We start from the raw sequence: 16,251 nt of genomic DNA, 5'->3' as shown, positions 1-16,251 counted from the left end.
CGCTTTTACTTTTATTTATTTCCCGCACTCGCTTTTACTTTATTTATTTCCAGCACTCGCTTTTACTTTTTATTTATTTCCTCGCACTCTCTTTAAATTATTTACTTTCCGCACTCGCACTACTTTTATTTATTTTAATGCACTTTTACTTTACCATGTCTAGCTAAATTTATAAGGCTAGAATGTAAGGATCGTAATTAAGCCAGTAATCCGTACAATTGTTCGTAGAAACACTTAAAGGGCTATTTTAACTTTCAAATTAAGTTTTCCCGCACTTCAATTCCGTTGGGTAAGATCGAAAGCCAGCCAACGTCTTTATAAACTTAATTGTTTTTAACTATTTAAAAAACAGCGAAAGCGCTTTGTCTAGTTCATTAGGAGTTTTTAACATCAAGAAGAAAAGAGATTTTAAAACTATTTTCGGACGCGTTTATAAGTTTAGAGTCTGGTTCGTGAGAACCTCTTTTGGTTAAGAAATCCAGGTTATAATACTTTTCGACTTAGTCAAGATACTATATTTCTTAAAAATAGGTTTACTACTCTAACGCAATGCGCGCCTTTTTATAAGTGACAATAAGAGGGTTTGATTAGGGAGTACAACTCGGTTCTGAATACGTGAAAGCGACAGTTCCTGTTAAATTAGTTCTTTTCAAAGTAGGAAACATTGCCCATAAGTAGTTCTATTAGCAAGTACTTGGATTATCAATTGCTTACGTGAATTACATTCGACTCTGTCTTTATTAATTATATTCTATTTCAATACTTTACTTTTCATTGCACACTACAAAAACACCTATTTTGTCTGCATTTGATAAACACCATAACAACAGATAATGATAGATTGACACTTGGTCTCTGTGGAATCGATAATCTTTTATATTACTCTGACGCGTTCGTATACTTGCGAAAAGCACGCATCATGTTTTTGGCGCCGTTGCCGGGGACCAATTTCGTCAAATTTCTTTTTCCGATTGTTATATCGTTTAGACTTAGGTTATTCCCGCCGGTCGATGCGAAGAACTCGCAGCACCGGAAGTTTAAGTTTAGTATACCCTCTGGCAGAATGTGAACGTTATGCTCGCGCACGTTTATTCTTTCATAGAATTAAGAGAGCTATGGCCGAAGATCAAAACCAAAGACCTCCTAAAGATTTTTCTCAACCATCTAACGAAGAACCTAGTTCTAGTATAGTAAACCCAATCATACCAGCCAATAATTTTGAACTTAAACCATCCCTGTTGCAACTAGTGCAACAGAGACAATTCGCGGGTCTCGCTACCGAGAACCCTAACCAACATTTAAAAATATTTCTTCATTTAGCAGATACTTTTAAAACCAATGGAGCTTCTCCTGAGGCAATACGTTTAAGACTATTTCCTTTTTCCCTCAGAGATAAAGCCCTATCATGGTTAGATTCCCTTCCACCCAATTCCATTACGACTTGGGATAACCTTAGAAGAGTTTTTCTTGCTAGATATTTTCCCCCAAGTAAGACCGCCGTTCTTCGAAACCATATAATTAGATTTACCCAAAACCATGGAGAATCGCTGTTCGAAGCTTAGGAGAGATATAAAGAGTTGTTACGAGCATGCCCACATCATGGCTTAGAAAATTTCTTAATCATTCAAACCTTCTATAATGGACTTCATTATAACACAAAAATCACCATCGACGCTGCCGCAGGCGGTGCTCTGATGAACAAACCTTACCCTGAAGCTAGTGCCCTCATTGAAGATATGGCTCAAAACCATCAATCATGGGGAGTCGAACGAGCGACAGTTGAGAAGAAGAAACCCCAAGGAGGAGTGCATGAATTAAGCTCTATAGGCATGATGCAAGCTAAAATGGACGCATTAGCCCTTAAAGTCGAGCATATGTACACGAACCCGAATACTGTAGCCACAGTTTCGTCGGATTGTGAGATATGTGGAACCCAAGGACACCAATCCGCAGAATGCAATCTATTAAACGAAACCCACTTTGAGCAAGTGAACTACACCCAAGGGAACCCATATTCAAATACCTATAATCCTGGATGGAGGAATCACCTGAACTTCTCCTATAAAAACAATAACCCTATTCAAAATAATGCACCTCCGAGACCTAGTTATCAAGCCCCTAGATCAAATCAACCTACGCAACCTGTACCACCAAAACCGAGCCTTGAGAAAATTATGGAAAATTTTATCACCGCTCAAACCCAACAAAACAAGGAGTTCATGAACCAAAACATTCATGTTAACGAATTGATTACTTAGTTAGGAACCAAGGTTGACCAAATAGTTACTCATACCAAGATGCTTGAAACCCAGATCTCTCAGGTAGCTTTAAACCAATCCCCTCAGACTACACCAGGAGGACAATTCCCTGGACAACCTCAACAAAATCCGAGAGGACAAGCCAATGCCATTACCCTACGAAGTGGGAACGCTTATGATGAGCCACCAAACCCAAGATTGAGTGAACCCGAAACTTCTAAGGAATGTACCAAACCCACGGACGAAGTAAAGGAACCAGAGGAATTTGAAAACCAGGATGGTCGAGATAAAGGAGAAGAACCTAAAGATAAAACTTACGTACCACCCCCGCCATATAAACCACCTATACCATATTCCCAAAGACTCAAACAAACCCAGATCAATAAACAGTATCAAAAATTTATTAAAGTTATAGAAAAACTTCATGTAGAAATCCCTTTCACAGAAGCCATCACCCAAATACCTTCTTATGCAAAGTTTCTCAAAGACATCCTTACCAACAAATGTAGACTTGACGATCCGAAGCCTTTGGAGTGTAATGCTATTTCCGAGGATAAATTAGCAAAGAAAGATAAAGATCCTGGAAATTTCTCCATTCCTTGCCTTTTGGGTAATCATGTCATCGAAAAAGCTTTTCTAGACTTAGGAGCTAGTGTGAGCTTAATGCCTCTAGTAGTTTGTGAGAGGTTAAACTTAGGAGAGTTACAACCCACTAAGATGTCACTTTAGTTTGCCGATAGATCTGTCAAATATCCGATAGGCATTTTAGAAGATGTCCCTGTTAGGATAGGTCAACTATTTATCCCTACGGATTTTGTTGTCATGGACATCAAAGAGGACAATGATATACCAATTCTTCTAGGTAGACCATTCTTATCGACTGCAGGAGCCATAATAGATGTCAAGAAAGGAAAGTTGACATTTGAGGTAGGTGACGAGAAAATAGAATTTATACTTTCGAAATTTCTTATGGCACCTGTGATAGGAGACTCGTGTTATGCCTTAGATATCATTGATGAATGTGTTAGAGAATTAGAACAAAAAGAAATTATAAAAACAATTAAGTTACCATCAACCCCCATAAAGGAAGATGATGACTTTAAAGAACCTTACATCGATGATAACCTTTACGAATGTTTATCCCTTATCCCAGATCCTATGCCATGCCCTAAGAAACCAACCTTAGAACTTAAGGAACTGCCTAAGAACCTGAGATATGAGTTCCTCGATGAAAAGATGAACCGCCCAGTTATAGTCAGTGCTACCTTGAGCCAACAGGAGACGAACCAACTTTTAGACGTTTTACGAAGACATCCCTCAGCCTTAGGATATCATATCTCTGACCTGAAAGGTATAAGCCCATCCATATGCATGCATCGGATTTCATTAGAAGAAGATTCAAAACCCTCTAGGGAGCATCAGAGAAGAATAAACCCTATAATGAGTGATGTTGTTAAAAAGGAAGTTCTTAAGTTACTTGAGGCAGGTATAATCTACCAGATCTCGGATAGTAAGTGGGTGATCCCTGTGCATGTAGTACCTAAAAAGGGAGGCATCACAATCGTGCAAAACGATAAAGGCGAACAAAACGTTTAGAAGGAGGATGGCGAATGTGTATAGATTATAGAAAATTAAATAAGGAAACCAGGAAGGATCATTTCCCTTTACCATTTATAGACCAAATGTTGGAGCGTCTAGCCAGACACTCTTACTTCTGTTATCTAGATGGATACTCTGGATTCTTCCAAATACCTATTCACCCCGAAGATCAAGAAAAAGATACCTTTACATGCCCTTATGGAACCTTTGCCTACAGACGAATGCCTTTCGGCCTCTGTAATGCTCCAGCTACTTTCCAACGCTGCATGATGTCAATCTTCGCAGATTACCTAGATGGTATCATGGAAGTGTTTATGGATGATTTCTCGGCTTTGCGGATTCGATTTCCACAATTGTCTTGCTAACCTTGAGAAAATCCTGGAGAGATGCGTGGAGGTGAACCTCGTGCTAAATTGGGAAAAATGTCATTTCATGGTAACTGAAGGAATTGTTTTAGGATATATAGTTTCCGAAAAAGGTATAGAGGTAGATAAAGCTAAAATAGAAGTTATAGAAAACCTAAAACCCCCAAAAACCATCAGAGAAGTCCGAAGCTTTCTTGGACACGCTGGATTCTACCGGCGTTTTATTAAGGACTTCTCCAAGATCACAAAACCTTTAACTGGACTTTTAATGAAAGATACTGAATTCATTTTTGATGAAAAGTGTAATGATGCATTTAATCTTTTAAAACAAGCATTAGTGTCTGCACCCATTATGAAACCGCCCGATTGGTCGGAACCGTTTGAAATAATGTGCGATGCTAGTGATTATGCAGTTGGAGCCGTTCTAGGACAAAGGAAAGATAAAAAATTACATGTCATTTATTATGCCAGTAGAACCCTAGATGCTGCCCAGCTTAACTACACAACAACCGAAAAAGAATTACTCGCTGTAGTTTTCGCTATAAGCAAATTTAGATCTTATCTTGTAGGAGCAAAAATTATTGTTTACACCGATCATGCTGCCATTCGTTACCTATTAAGTAAAAAAGATGCCAAGCCCAGGTTACTCCGATGGATTCTATTACTACAAGAGTTTGATTTAGACATAAGAGATAAAAAAAGGCACTGAGAATGTAGTAGTCGATCACCTTTCTAGGCTAGAACATCTAAAACCTGAACTAGTACCTATAAATGATGATTTCGCCTATTATAAACTGATCGCTATAGTAGAAACCATTGAAGATAATAACCTAGATCCTTATGAGCACCCCCAAAATTCCTTAGCAATAAGTAGCGTACCCTGGTACGCAGATTTCGTTAATTACCTAGCTGCTGATATAGTACCCCCTGATCTTGACTACCACAGCAAGAAGAAATTCTTCCACGATGTGAGAAACTTCTATTGGGACGAACCGCTCCTTTTCAAAAGGGGTAAAGATGGCATTTTTCGCCGTTGCGTTCCAGAAGAAGAGGTAAATAGTATTATCGAGCATTGTCATTCTGCACCCTATGGTGGACATGCGAGCACCTCTAAGACATACGCCAAGATTCTTCAAGCTGGCCTATTCTGGCCTACCATGTGGCATGATGTCTATGCTTGCATTGTCAAATGTGACAGATGCCAACGCACTGGAAACATTTCGAGGCGTGATGAAATGCCCTTGAGAAACATTCAGGAAGTAGAACTCTTCGACGTATGGGGTATAGATTTCATGGGACCTTTTCCACCATCCTTATGAACCAGGTATATCTTAGTAGCTGTAGACTATGTGTCTAAGTGGATTGAAGCTATAGCTGCACCCACAAACGACACTAGGGTAGTAATCAAACTATTTAAAAACTATATATTCCCTAGATTTGGAACACCACGTTTAGTCATAAGCGATGGAGGATCACACTTTATATCGAGAATATATGACAAACTTTTAAGAAAATATGGAGTTAGGCATAGAGTAGCAACACCGTACCACCCACAAACTAGTGGCCAAGTAGAAGTATCTAATAGGGAGATAAAACGAATCCTAGAGAAAACTGTTTCTATTTCTAGGAGAGACTGGTCTCAGAAGCTTCAAGAAGCATTATGGGCCTATAGAACCGCTTTCAAAACCCCTATAGGAACTACTCCTTACCAACTAGTCTATGGAAAATCATGTCACTTACCATTCGAGTTAGAGCATAAAGCCTATTGGGCCATTAATACTTTGAATTTAGACTACCTAGCCGCTGGAGAAAAGCGTACCCTAGACATTCATAAATTAGAAGAACTTAGGCAATCTGCCTACAAGAATGCAAAAATATATAAAGAGAGGACAAAAGCCTATCACGACAAAAGAATAGTAAAGAAAAACTTCAATGTAGGCGATTCTGTTCTCCTTTTCAACACTAGGTGACGACTCTTCCCTGGAAAGCTACGTTCAAGATGGACTGGTCCTTTCGAAGTATCCAGGATTCTGAGATCCGGAGCCGTAGAAATCAAGAACCAAACCTGTATCCCATTCATTGTAAATGGACAAAGACTGAAGCTCTACGAAGGAGGATACATTCCAACATACTACTCAAGCCACACCCTGATTGATCCACCGATTCCTACTACTACAGGTGTATAAATTCTGATCGTCAAGCTAATAACGTTAAACAAGCGTTGCGTGGGAGGCAACCTATGGTTTTTCTTTTCATTTTACTTTTTTCGCATTTATTTACATTTATTTTTATTTTTATTTTATTTTATCTTATTTTGCATTGAGACTAAGATTTGAATGGTTTGCATTTTCAGGATCATTTTCCTAACTTTTACAGGATGCAGGGTTTTGATGACATGCATGTTGCCTATAGAGACGATGCTCAGAGGGAGCGCTACATTGCTTTGTATCAGCGCCCTATTGCACCCACACGTTACCCTGATCAGCACTGTATGGAGGCACTGGGTATCGAGCCTAGTATTCGATTCCTTAGCCACCAGCTCCACTGGGACGAATTTGCTAATGACTTGAGTAACAGATATAGGAACCTGACTTTGGAGTTCCTGAGTTCATTCGACTATGACCCATATTCTGGACCAGATGGGAATGCTGCTTTCAGACTTTTTGGAGTTGAGTACTCCTTCAGCCAGAAAGAGTTCGGCGACTTATTGGGTTTCCAGACCACTCCTGATGCTATCCTGAAGACATCTATGGGATGCTTCCTGGGTAAGGAAGTGGAGAAGTTTTGGAGTGATATATCAGGTGGCGGAAGGCAGGATCCATCTACGCAGTTATCTTATGTCATACATAACCCAGCCTTCAGATATTTTCAGATGATATTAGCACATTCCTTCTTGGGAAGATAGGATGCAGAGACACTACTGAGTGAAGAGGAGATCTTCCTATTATTTTGTGCATCCCAGTCTCGCCCAGTAGCATGTGGGAACTTTTTATTGAATAATCTCAGCGGTATCTCTAGATCCACCGAAGGAGTCATACATCTTGGTGGAATCATCACACAGATTGATGTCGCTTTAGGTCTGTCTCGCAAGCTGTTGCATCTTCAGACCTACTGTGGATACACTACCATGGACATCGATTTCTGTTTAACCAGAGGATTGATGAGGAGAGCCTCTTTCCACCAATGTCAGTTCCGATTGCTAGTCGACAGTGAGGCTATCCATTACTTCACATTGCCAGACCCTATGATAACCAGTGTGCATGATCCAGCGAATTGGAGTTATGCTCTAGAGGGCCAGGGAGAGACCTTCGAGGCACCGAGATCACCACCCGCTGCTGAATACACGCCTACACCACCATCTCATAGAATCACTGTTTTCTCTAATAATCATTCATTGCAGACACCCGACATACGCACCCAGATTGCTAAGTGCCGTAGAGAGATTGCAGAGCTTAGACAGGAAGTGGCGGACTTAACTTTACAGATGGGAGTGTCTGATCTCACCCATGCTACTGAAGTCGATTGTCTATATCAGGAGATCGTAGAGCTCAGGCAGGAGATAGTCATGCTCCGTGGATCCACTCAGGCATACGACACCCCTAATACCTGATCTCACCATTTCATTTTATTTCTCTTTTATATATTTATCGTATTTGCATTACTCATTATTATCGCATTTGAATATTATAAAAACTACTACCATACATTAGTATTTCTATTTTTATCTATATATGTTTTATATTTATTTTATTTGCATTTTAACTTTTTAGTTATTTATTTATTTATATTTTATTTATGTTTTTGTTTTTGTTTCAGTTTCACTTTTTATTTTTCGTTTTTACTTTTATAAAATTATGCAAGTCAAAGAAACTAGGAGAATCACAAGACAAATGCTATCCAGACCCCTCAAAGCTAAAAGACAAGCGAAGCCCAAACCAAAGGACCAAAATCTGGCCCAGCCAGATTTTTCCTTGTGGCGCCCGCCATAGGACCTGTGGCGCCCGCCACAGCGTCTGTAAATGGTCGGGGCAGACCACTTTTCATCACCATTTTTGCAACCTACAACCTCCAAAACCCATTTTTCCACCTTGGAAAAAAGCCCTTGAACCCACAAAAAGCTCATACTTTCCTAACCATCATACCACACAAATCATTAATCCACTTTCCATTTTCGATTTCATCCACCGGATTTTGTAAAAATCCAACCTTTTCACCAACCACTTCATCTTCTTCATCCACTATTCAAGAGCATTCAAATGGATTTCAACGGATTCATTCTTCGAGGAGGGAAACCGGGGGAGAGACAAAGAAAAATCACTGAACGGTTGCAAAATCAGGAAATCCTCCCGACAAGGTATGTTGACGAAAACTGTCTCTACACTTTAGGTATCTACCATAGCATTTTCCATTTATTAGACAACTTAGGTTTGCATAATTTCTTTATCAACAAAGAACCCACCTATGAGCGGTTGACAATCGAATTCTTAAGTTCCTTAATCTATATTGTCAACCCTAACACTGCTAGCACAGTCGGTACTGTCAAATTTAGAATGTTTGCTGTTGAATACCAATTCAGTACCGATGAACTAGCCAGTCTGTTAAGGATCCCTCATGGGGAAGGTGCTATTTGTGAGGCCCCTTTGGATTCCGAATGGTCTGTTGAGGTATTTTCCTTCTGGGAGCGTTTATCAAACACTTCCATTAACTCTTTTGAAGGAGTTCTTGCCTCAACTATCCATAACCCGGCCATCAGAGTTTTTAGATATTTTTTGGCATGCACTATTTTTGGCCGGGAGAATCCAAATAAGGTTAACGCTAGAGAGCTTCTATATTTGCAAGGGAGCCTCACAAATAGGAGAATTAATTCGGTTCCGTTTATGCTCGCCCATATGATTTTAACTTTGAATAAGGCGGGACCGATTTCTTTTGGTGGATTGATTACGTCTATTGCTCGGGCACTTAACCTGAACAATGAGATGGCTACCCTAGACCCCTTACCTCCTCGCACAATTAACTTAAAATTTCTGAGAGACATGAAATTGTGCCGCTCAAGGAGAGAAGGAGGTTATACACTTATGATTCATGGTGTAGCCATCCCATCTATTATTCTACCTTGCACTAGACGTACAGATATACGTGATGAGAGGAATTGGACCTACGATTTAGATGCTCCACCTGTTTTGGGTCCTCTTCCTCCTAACATTCCTGATGAGGCGGGACCAGACACTGATGATGAATATGATCGGAGAGAGAGATCTCCCGTACCACATGTGTCCCCCCATCATCCTTCATCACCACACACTGCACCATCTTCTTCTTCTGCAGGTACCACTCCTGGCTTCTATATTACAGAGGAGATGTGGCGAGACCACATGGCTAGAGAGCAGAGGCGAGATGACCTACTCTCTACCTCCAGCAACAAATGACGGACAATATGAACTTCATGCAAGAATCGCAGCGGAGCACAGACAAGTCCTATGAAACTGTTCTACGGTCTCTGCAAGTGATCACAGACTCACAAGCCCGTCAACAACATTACCACCAGCAACACATTGCTCTCGTAGAAAACAGTCAGGGTACCATTTTAGGTCACCTTCAAGAGGTGAGGACCGCTCAGAATGCCCTGCAGGCGAGGATGGATCAGAGAGATCGTCGTCGTACCCGATCCCGTCGTCCACCTCAGGATGGCGAGGGCACTAGTGGTCAGCAATAGGTTGCCAGGTAACTCTTCCTTATCCTATTTTGAAACATTGGCGACAATGTTCGATTTAAGTGTGGGAAAAGACTCTATCGTCTTTTCTTTATTGTTTTTCTCGCTTTTCCTTTATCATTTTTATTTGTTGTTTTTAGATTGTTTAATTTCCCTTTTAGTTGTTTATTTTGTCTTTTTAGTATAATGCATGAGTCTGACGAATCACCAAATATAGTAGATCCTTAGTACAATCCTACCTCCCCATACCTTTAGCCCCACCAAATTTTTTTTGCAAAAGAAAATAGTGTTATTTCGAAAGTTTTCAGGTTTTAAGGACATGTTTTGAGTAAGGATGCGGTCACTTGGGAGAACTTTGCGAAACATCAGTATCTTTTTTAGCACCATAAGCTTCGTAAATATAGGAATCATTCCCGAAACCCCATATACCATGGCCTTAATCATCATTTCCGTATAAGTCCTTAGTAGTTTATCTCAGCAGTCAGCTCCGACCTACGCATCCTCTACGTAGGGGACCGATGCAAATAAGTAAATGATCCAGAAAAATAATAATAAAAGAAAGCAAAAAGGCAACTCCGGTATAGGTGACCCTCATAAAGTAATTTAAACCAAAGAATTGTAAAAAATTGCTACAAAAAGAAAAAGAAAAAGAAAAAGAAAAAGAAAAGCAGTACTCACTACTAGTTGCTTCAGAGGTATCTGTCACTGAACTCGGTAGGGCGGATTGCGATCCGATCCCCCACAACTACAGTTGGGTCCAATAAAAGGGTTTACACATGTTTATGTGCCAGAAACCCCAAGCTTTGATCATAATCACTAACAGACCACTCTACTATGAAGTATGTACGGATAACGGGCTTAATGTGATTGTGCCTGAATGAAAAGGACACAAAAGAGATGAAGAGGCAGGCCTAGGTATTGTGGGATAATATGGGTTGGTTAATATAGCAATGAAGTTTATGTCCGTATTCACGGATTAGTGTCATCATGATACCCTTAGTTCACTCAATTAGTACCTATCACTACATCCCGACTTGAACTTAGAATTTCTACCTGAAGCACTCGTTTACACCGGTTTTTTTTATGAGCTTTTCAATGTTTTGCTTGAGGACAAGCAAAGGTTTAAGTGTGGGAGAGTTTGATCACACTAAAATTTACGTATTTTCGACTCCGATTTCACATGCATTCTAGTTGTTTTATTATCATTTTGTTGTGTTATTATTATGTTTTCCTTTGTTTTCAGGTTTTTACTTTAATCGGAGCCCCGATCGAGAAAAGGAGCGAAAAAGAGCCAAAAACCCTAAAATTCAGCTTTTTGTTCTTATGGCCTACCCAAGGGCGGGCGCCACAGACCAAGCCATGACGTGTCAAATTCAACTTCCATCAACTCCCACGTTTTCCCACTACATCCACTAAGGCTCCCCACATTGTGCTTGTTGCGGGCGCCACAAGAGGAAAAACGGTTCCCTCCTATTTTCAATTGAAGGGCATCCAAGTCATTTCCATCTTTTTACTTGCCTATAAATAGAAACGCAAATTCACTTTTACAACCATCCAAACTTAGAGCAGACGAAGATCCAAACTTAGAACAGAGGCAAACTCAGAAGCAACTCTGTTTCACTAAGGCATATATTCAGTATTTTATAGTGGTAATCGCTTCGCATTGGAGTGTTACCACAATTATGTAATCAAGTCTGTGATAGAGTCTGTAATCGAGTTTGGAGCACTTTGGAAGGAAGTTAATCCTGCCTCCATTTTCTTTTCCGCATTGCAACTTACTCAGCCCTCCGATTGGAGCAGGTTTTTATTACTCGCCTTTACTTTATTTATTTTCCGCACTCGCTTTTACTTTATTTATTTCCCGCACTCGCTTTTACTTTATTTATTTCCCGCACTCGCTTTTACTTTTATTTATTTCCCGCACTCGCTTTTACTTTATTTTTTTTCCGCACTCGCTTTTACTTTTTATTTATTTCCTCGCACTCGCTTTAAATTATTTACTTTCCGCACTTGCACTACTTTTATTTATTTTAATGCACTTTTACTTTACCATGTCTAGCTAAATTTATAAGGCTAGAATGTAAGGATCGTAATTAAGCCAGTAATCCGTACAATTGTTCGTAGGAACACTTAAAGGGCTATTTTAACTTTCAAATTAAGTTTTCCCGCACTTCAATTCCGTTGGGAAAGATCGAAAGCCGTCCAACGTCTTTATAAACTTAATTGTTTTTAACTATTTCAAAAACAGCGAAAGCGCTTTGTCTAGTTCATTAGGAGTTTTTAACATCAAGAAGAAAAGAGATTTTAAAACTATTTTCGGACGCGTTTATAAGTTTAGAGTCTGGTTCGTGAGAACCTCTTTTGGTTAAGAAATCCAGGTTATAATACTTATCAACTTAGTCAAGATACTATATTTCTTAAAAATAGGTTTACTACTCTAACGCAATGTGCGCCTTTTTATAAGTGACAATAAAAGGGTTTGATTAGGGAGTACAACTCGGTTCTGAATACGCGAAAACGACAGTTCCTGTTAAGTTAGTTCTTTTCAAAGTAGGAAACATTGCCCATAAGTAGTTCTATTAGCAAGTACTTGGATTATCAATTGATTACGTGAATTACATTTGACCCTGTCTTTATTAATTATATTCTATTTCAATACTTTACTTTTCATTGCACACTACAAAAACACCTATTTTGACTGCCTTTGATAAACACCATAACAATAGATAACGATAGATTGACACTTGGTCTATGTGGATTCGATAATCTTTTATATTACTCTGACGCGTTCGTATACTTGCGAAAAGCACACATCATTCATATTCCTGACATGTTTGTATCCTCTTCCTTCGGAGCCTTTTGTGTTTTTGTCCTGAGCAGAGTGGTTGGTAAAGATATTCATCTCTCTTTCCTTCGGCAGAGTAGTAATCTTTCCTCCTCAGCAGATGTGATCTCTTTGGTAGTGCAGTATATGGTGGTAACCTTGGAAGCTTCTGATTGGTGGTTGTTCCCCACAGAGATCCATCCTCCCCTCTGATAATTTCCTCAGTAGAGTGACTTCTACGGCAGATTTTATCGGTAAGATGATCTTGTCCCCAGCTAGAATGACTGATGTTCATTCCTTTGCAGAGATCTCTGTTTCATAGTAACTCTGGTCCCCATCAGATGGGATGTTCTCCAGTGGGCCTAGTTTTCTCTCTCGAGATGTAGTACCGGATGTTTGTTCACCGATCGTTGAACCTGTTTGTGTTAGATATGTTTGTTTTGTCAGCATTCATCATACATAAACCACGCATATATGCATATAATTTTAACATTCAGATATTCATGTTGCATTCTTTGCCATAAAAATCTTTGTTTGTTATCTCCTGCTAGTTGGTAATATATCTCCCCAAGCAAATGTTTGTGTCTGATCTCCCCATGTAGAGTCGGCCCCGTAAGCAGAAAGCGTCTATCCTTTCTTCCATACTCCCCACTGAGTTATGTACTCGTGGATGATTGTTACTTCTGTTCCTCCTAACACATATATTGGGATGGAGTTTCCCCTGAGTTATATCCTCATAGGGATGAGTCTTGTTTCATCGTGCCTCTCTAGTTTGTTCCTAGATTGGCTTCTCGTGTTTTTTTTCTGCGCTTCCCCGTAGTTTAGATGAATGATTACTCAGTAACCAGTAATCATCCAATCTTTTCCTGGGCGGAGTCTGTGGTTTCTACCCTTATACCGGTAGTTGTAAACCCTATTTTTATCCTTTTGCAGAGTTAACCTTTTTGTTCATCCTAACCTATGACGGTTACTCTTCCGTCGTTTTCTACCCTTATGCTAGTAGATGTAATCCCCTCCTTGACGGTTATATTTATCCAATATTCGGTATCGATAGTGCTTCACCCTTTTGAGTATATCTCCCAGTAACCGGTGATATATCTCCCGGATCATTGCCTTTGTCAATGTATCCCCAGCGAGTCATCTTTCATTTACCGATTGTCGGTAATGATTGTTTCTCCCTTTGATTTGGTCATCATTGTATACCTGGTATTCGGTATCCCGATGTCCTCTCTTTTCGGTCGATTTATTCTTTATTAACCCAGTAACCGGTTGTGGATAATCTTCCATGCGAGTGTATTATCTATGTTCTGACGGTAATAGATAACATATCACATGCACGCTTTGGTCGAAGTCTTTTGCTCTTACCCAGTCGAGTAAGATTCGTATCCCCGTTTGCGGAGTCGAATGCCCATCTTGAAATCGAGTTTGCCTTTTAGCCCTCTTTTGGATGATGAGTGTCTTGGAAATATTCCCCAATTCACGCCTTGGTTGGTCACCTATTATATGCCCATTAACCAGTATCCCTGGTGTTCCTTCCTCTCTGCTCCCTATTATGACTTTTGTCCCCTGTGGAGTCAGATTTCCTGAGTTGAAATATACCCTTTCAGGTTTTCCTAAGATGATTTTGGATGTTTGATATCTCTCACCCTTATACCGGTCGTAGATATTCATTCTCCTCGAGCATGTTGTTCTTTCACCCTCATACTGGTGTTTCGATCACGGGTCTCCTTGAGCTTATTACCCAGTAATCGGTAATACCTCACCCTGGTGTCTCCCCGGAGGAGTCCTGTTTGGACATTCCTCAATGGAGTCCCTTAGTGGATTTTCCCCGTTTGAGTACGGATTTTCATCCGACGTATCCTTTGTGGATAGTTCCACTGTATTGACATATTCCCCAATACATGCATTTTTGAGTCAGCTCGAGTCCTTCCATTGATTTATTTTCATGGAATCCCTCTCGTGTCTCAGCAAGTTCTAAGTCGTGACCTGCTCACGCAATTTATCTCCTTTCTTATCCCCATAAGAGTCCCAGAGTCTTTGTCCCATGGAGTGAATTACTCATATGGATTGTCAGTTTCTCCAGATTTTTTTTCTTCTTTGTGGACACATATCCCCACAGAGTATTACCTTTTGCATACATACATTTGCATCATGAGGTCTCTTAGGGACCAAAATTCGTCTCTTTGTTATTATTTAAGCCCATTCTACCTCGTCGAGACGAAGATTTTAACCTTCACTTCTCCGGCTAGAATGACCTTAAATAGGGGCATCTGTAAGACCCTAATTTTGACCCTAAGATCCCTCATGGCATCATGACATTTCATTTGCATAGCCTCAAGGATCATAAGCATCTTGGTTCCCTTTGCCTTTGAATGGGATCTCTTGTGAGTGGCTTGAGATCACCAAGCATGCTTGAATTATATATTATTGCTTTTCTCATTTTATTTACTAACCAAAAGCATAAAAATATGTCACTAACATCTTTTGTTTGTAGCTTGAGCAGTCACAAGGTCAAAGGCTTCTAAGAGATCCTTTATGCATTGATTTGGACCACTTTCAACTTGACTTTCCAACATCAAAGAAGCTTCAAATGAAATTTTGTCCAACAGGAAAGTTGAATATCTTTCTCTCCCATTTCCAAAAAGTCCAAGATCATGAGCATCTGATGAGTGGTTGAGGAGATATGATCAAATCATTGCCAAGTATGCATGGAACTTCAAAAGGCCATAACTTTTGATCTAGAACTCCAAATTGAGTGCCTCTTTTTGCATATTGCTCCTTATGACCTATAATTTCCAAATCCAATGTTGCATTGCATGAAATTTCATCACATAATCATTTGCTCATTCATGCTCAATTTGGAGGGAAAATCATGAATTCAAAATTGGTGCATCACATGAACCTTTTGATCATTCCAACATGTTCATAAAATGGTTTTAAGTGAAATTGCATGGCCATTGGCTACTGTTCACGTGGGATTTCCATGCATGAGGTGAAAAAATCAATTTTGGTCATACACCTCTTTTCTTCTTAAAATTCCATTAACCAAGTCTAAGCATGATTAGCAAATGGATTAACACATCGTATAAATAGTAAAGCATAACAGAATTGTGGAGTTTTTTGGCTCATTCTAGATCTCAAATTCTTCTTCCCTCCAAAATTTTCTCTCAATCAAAACATGAAAATTCACCACATAGCATTGCATTTTTCTTCCATATTCTGGTTCATTGAGTGTAGTGGATGAGGAATCAAGCATTGGATCATTGATTTTGGCCAGAATTCGTGCATAATCCAAGGAAGAACATAAAGATGGAAACTGATTTTTGAGTTGGATCTAGGTCGTTCCAAGCCTCAGTTTCTACTTAAAGCTTCATAACAAGTGCTCAGGAGTAGATCTACACACGTGCCAAGCCTTGAATCACCAGAATTCAGCGACTGCTCTTCAAGAGGTCAGATTTTCGAGCAGCACAATTCTCTGTTTTGTGTGATTTTTGA

The 16,251-nt window shown here is 39.7% G+C and overlaps 1 non-coding gene across 1 annotated transcript; it reads right to left on the bottom strand.

Annotated features, from left to right (window-relative positions):
- Nucleotides 1-1,499: 1,499 nt before the first annotated feature.
- LOC127099204 (small nucleolar RNA R71) lies at nt 1,500-1,606 on the bottom strand. Its single transcript, XR_007793740.1, has one exon. It is a non-coding gene; the product is annotated as a small nucleolar RNA R71 (small nucleolar RNA).
- Nucleotides 1,607-16,251: the final 14,645 nt, after the last annotated feature.

This window comes from Lathyrus oleraceus, chromosome 6, assembly GCF_024323335.1.
Source record: "Lathyrus oleraceus cultivar Zhongwan6 chromosome 6, CAAS_Psat_ZW6_1.0, whole genome shotgun sequence".
Taxonomy (NCBI): Eukaryota; Viridiplantae; Streptophyta; class Magnoliopsida; order Fabales; family Fabaceae; genus Lathyrus; species Lathyrus oleraceus.
This window is presented reverse-complemented; position numbering and strand designations above follow the sequence as displayed.